Source organism: Bubalus bubalis, chromosome 10 (assembly GCF_019923935.1).
Source record: "Bubalus bubalis isolate 160015118507 breed Murrah chromosome 10, NDDB_SH_1, whole genome shotgun sequence".
NCBI lineage: Eukaryota > Metazoa > Chordata > Mammalia > Artiodactyla > Bovidae > Bubalus > Bubalus bubalis.
In genome coordinates, this window is record NC_059166.1 from 74,961,020 (window position 1) to 74,966,017 (window position 4,998).

The 4,998-nt window shown below is 35.3% G+C and overlaps 1 long non-coding RNA gene across 1 annotated transcript; it reads left to right on the top strand.

Moving 5' to 3' along the window:
- The first annotated feature begins 3,700 nt into the window (after positions 1-3,700).
- On the top strand, positions 3,701-4,648 carry LOC123327875. Its single transcript, XR_006542551.1, has 2 exons — positions 3,701-3,784; positions 4,360-4,648. It is a non-coding gene; the product is annotated as an uncharacterized LOC123327875 (long non-coding RNA).
- The last annotated feature ends 350 nt before the right edge of the window (positions 4,649-4,998 follow it).

Below are 4,998 nucleotides of genomic sequence, written 5' to 3' on the forward strand. Positions count from 1 at the left end.
ACTCAACATTAAAAAATAAGATCATGGCATATGATCCCATCACTTCATGGCAAATAGAAGAGGAAAATGTAGAAGCAGTAACAGATTTTATTTTCTTTGGCTCCAAAATCACTGTGGATGGTGACTGCAGCCATGAAATTAAGACTCTTGCTCCTTGGAAGAATAGCTATGACAAACCTAGACAGTGTATTAAAAAAGCAGAGGCATCACTTTGCCAACAAAAATCGTATAGTCAAAACTATGGTTTTTCCAGTAGTCATATAGGCATGTGAGAGTTGGAACATAAAAAATGCTGAGCACCGAAGAACTGATTCTTTCCAATTGTAGTGCTGTTAGAAGACTCTTGAGACTGCAAGAAGATCAAACCAGTCAATCCTAAAGGAAATCAACCCTGATTATTCATTGGAAGGATTGTTGCTGTAACTGAAGCATCAATACTTGGGTCACCTGATATAAAGAGCCAACTCATTGGAAAAGACCTAGACAGGTATAAGTACAATATCATACCTTTACCTATGTAAAGTCAATAATAGACCTGAAGCTGGAAGAGTAAAATATACACTCACTTCTGGACTTCAGTAAAAAGTGAAGAAGAAAAGACTGAAAATATAGAGAATTGCTTTAACATATAGAAAGAGGCATCAATAGGTTTTGCAAGAGGCTTGTAAGACACAGTTTTTAAATATATTTTAGCTCATAAAGTTATTTTACACGTTTATAGAGAAATATAAAAATACTTTTAGGCCAAATGTTCATGGACAAATATATTTAATAGATCAAGTATTTTATTAGAATTTGGGCTGAAGATGTTGATGTTATTTTAGTTTTTGTTGAGTGACTGCAGGAATAACTTCAACTTATAAAAGAATGATAGTAAAGAATAATCACAAATTATTGCAGATTTAATGACATGCAATTGATAGAATTTTCCAATTTTGTGACTTAAGGTATGTATCTGTGAGCGGCAGATAAGTATCTCATTTTTTATTTCAAAAGTTCTTCAGACAGAATAGTATATTCTAGAGTTCTTTAGCAGTAGAATCAGTAGTTAAAATTTTTATCTTTTGTATCACGCTATGAGGCAGAGAATAATTTATGGCTAGACATCCTGAACTCCTAAGTCAGTTTCCTTCCAGATACATCTGTGCGCCAAATGAAAATGCAAAGCATTTCATTGTATAGTACATCATTTGATTGGGGAATAAATGGAAGATTTATTCCTAATAGCTTCTTTCTCTGTTCACATTTAAATATATAACATGGGATGGGAAGGAAGTTCTAGTTTTATAGTGTCTTGATTACAATAACCAAAAGCAATGATCTATATTTCCAAAAAAGACAAACAATCATCACTTTCAAGTAGCATGCTTAGTCACTCAGTCATGTCTGACTCTCTGCAGGGCTATAGCCTGTCAGGTTCCTCTGTCCATGGGATTTTTCAGGCAAGAGTACTGGAGTAGGTTGCTTTTTCTCCTCCAGGGGTTCTGCCCAACCCAGGGATTGAACCCATGTCTCCTGTGTCTCCTACATTAGCAGGTGAATTCTTTACCTGCTGAGCCACTGGGGCAGTTCCATTTCAACTAGTGGAGAAAACATTTTAAATCTTTATTTTAGGAATAAGCACTCCTACATGAGCATGTTTCTTTCCCAGTGAACTTCAGCATACTCTGTATTTAGCCAGCCTTGCTATTGAGAAGAGATAAATGTGCAAAATTTCTCCCACATACCCTTAATCTTTCCCACTATTTCAAAAGCAGAAGAGATTGCTGAGATAGTTTAGTCTAGCAAGCTATCTTGCTAGATAACTTGCTAAACAAATTCACCAGAAAAGAATAATTTTAAAGTATAAACTAATTAAAAATTGTGCTGAGGAAAGAAAGGAAAAAGAGTCTGTGGTCTGTTTTGGTCATTGAAACAAGATGGCAAATGGTTTTTTGAAGTTTTGTATTTTGAGAATTATAGATTCACTGGGACATTGGGAAGATAATAGAGAGAAGCGCCTTGTCTTCTTCACTCACCTTCTCCAATGGTTATATCTTATATGACTGTAGCATAATATAAAATCAGAAAAACTGACATCCGTGTGTCAGAGCAGTGTGTGTGCGTAGTTTTATGACACTTTATCACACATGTAGATTTGGGTAATGACCAACATAATCAAAATGCAGAACTGCACCATCATTTACAAAGATCTCTTCCTTCTTACTACCCTTTTATCACACTCTCCTACCATCATCCAGAATCTCTGACAACTACTAAATTGTTTTTCATCTCTGTAACTTTGTCATCTCAAAATGTTATATAAATGGAATCATGCAGTATGTGATGCTTAGACATGTTTGTTTTTCACTCAGCATGATGACCTTGACATTCATCCAAGTTGTTGCATTATGAATAGTTCATTTCTTTTTATTGGAATAAATGTGTAGGACTGCAAGTGCTGGGTTTTATGGTAAGTGTATGTAAGTTTCTAAGATATGCAGATGACACCACCCTTATGGCAGAAAGTGAAGAGGAACTAAAAAGCCTCTTGATGAAAGTGAAAGAGGAGAGTGAAAAAGTTGGCTTAAAGCTCAACATTCAGAAAAGTGAGATCATGGTATCTGGTCCCATGAATTCATGGGAAATAGATGGGGAAACAGTGGAAACAGTGTCAGATTTTATTTTGGGGGGCTCCAAAATCACTGCAGATGGTGGCTGAAGCCATGAAATTAAAAGACGCTTACTCCTTGGAAGAAAAGTTATGACCAACCTAGATAGCATATTGAAAAGCAGAGACATTACTTTGCCAACAAAGGTCTGTCTAGTCAAGGCTATGGTTTTTCCAGTGGTCATGTATGGATATGAGAGTTGGACTGTCAAGAAAGCTGAGCGCTGAAGAATTGATGCTTTTGAACTGTGGTGTTGGAGAAGACTCTTGAGAGTGCCTTGGATCACAAGGAGATCCAACCAGTCCATTCTGAAGGAGATCAGCCCTGGGTGTTCATTGGAAGGACTGATGCTGAGGCTGAAACTCCAATACTTTGGCCACCTCATGCAAAGAGTTGACTCATTGGAAAAGACCCTGATGCTGAGAGGGATTGGGGGCAGGAGGAGTAGGGGATGACAGAGGATGAGATGGCTGGATGGCATCACCAACTCAATGCATGTGAGTCTGAGTGAACTCCGGGAGTTGGTGATGGACAGGGAGGCCTGGCATGCTGCGATTCATGAGGTCGCAAATAGTTGGACACGACTGAGGGACTGAACTGAACTGAACTGAAGTGCTCTGATATTTTCTTGACATTTTTAAAGAAAAAAGTAATAATTATCTGAGATGGTTAGCCCTCTGAATTTATAATAAAACTATTCTGAATATTTAGTTAATAGTGTTCACTTACATAGGACTTTAATTACTAATTTATTTTCATTTAGAAACTTCTAAATTCATGAAAAAAATTGGCAAAATGAGAGAAAGACTAAGAGATGGTAGTTGAGAGAACATGAATTATATTCTGTTTGTTTTGATCTATAAATTTCTCCAAAAATTGTGATGGTTATGGCTAATGGAAATACTATGTGTTTAATGTTGTGTCCTGTAAACATTTACATATTTTAATTCTTTTACATCTAAATGCTTGTATAGATACTGAATTGTACATGTGGGCTTATATAATGGTATGTTAGAATTCAAGACAATATTCTAATATTAAAATTCACATTTTAGACTATGGATAGTCATTCCCCCAAATTTGATGTGTTTTTCAGGCTGAAGACCCCAAGAAAGAAAAAATACATGCATATGGTAAGTGTTCCCTATATACCTTGAAGGATCATACAGGAAAAGAGTGGGAAGAATTGTTCTTAATTTTACTCAGGACCAAATACAAAGACATGAAAAAAAAAAGTGCAATTAGGATAGAAGATTTCCCGAGTGTTTCAAATTTGAAAGGGATAAATGAAGTATGCTTAAAAATATCCACCACTTTGAAAAATGTCTGAAATAGAGTTTTCCTTGTAAAGGCCTGATGAGCCAGGAAGATGGACTAGATTCCTTCTCAAGGTCACTCTAAAGAATCTATGTCTTTTCTTCTGTAAGAACAGAGCCTCCTCTTCTCCTACTCAGACCCTGATCAGGTAGCTAATTGGAATTCTGTGACTTCTTTCTGAATCCTAATACTATAATAAACAGTGCCATCTACTGACTAAATTATATTATTGACTACCTCCCAGAAGTAGTAAAAATTCATGATTTTTGTAAATCCTACTGAGAGATTTGTTATATTCATTTATGTTAGCCACACATTATACATACTTACTTAAAGCTACAGGAAATGTAGATATAGTCTGTTTTGATCTTGTTTTTTTTTTTTTTAACAGATGAGAAGATTGAGATTCAAAAGATCGATCAACTTGCCTGAAATTTTGACATAGCATTTTTCAGTGAGCACTGTTACAAACAGAACCCTGGGAATGGAAGGAAATTTAACACTCTGGATATGGAAATCAATCTTTAAAGCTGTCCATCCACTGGGAAAAAAATCTGACAGATATGATTAATGACATAAGCATGAAATCAATATAGTAAGGCAAGTTGGGAAACTGCTGATGCAAAGGTTTGGGAGAAGGAAATGCTCACGTGTAGGCTTAAGTAAAAATAATGAAAGAGGAAATACTAAGTTAAGGCTATTTTGTTCCTTTTGTCTTAACAATAGAGAGTTGGAACTATTTGGTTCCAACTTATTTGGAAACTTGATTTGCCTTCACAAAGACTCGATATATAAAATGAACTCATTTTGCTTCAAGACATTTCCCATCAATACCCACTTATAAGGCAAGAACTAAAAAATAATTATAGTCATAACTTTAGATTTACAGCAATTAGGCTAAGTAAAAGAGAACCATCCCAAATGAATATTGTCATATTTTTCATTATTAAGAATTAAGCCATGTTTGGTTTGTATTTGTGCCCAAGACATAAATTATTTCTCTATTAGATCACCTTTAAACATTAAATTC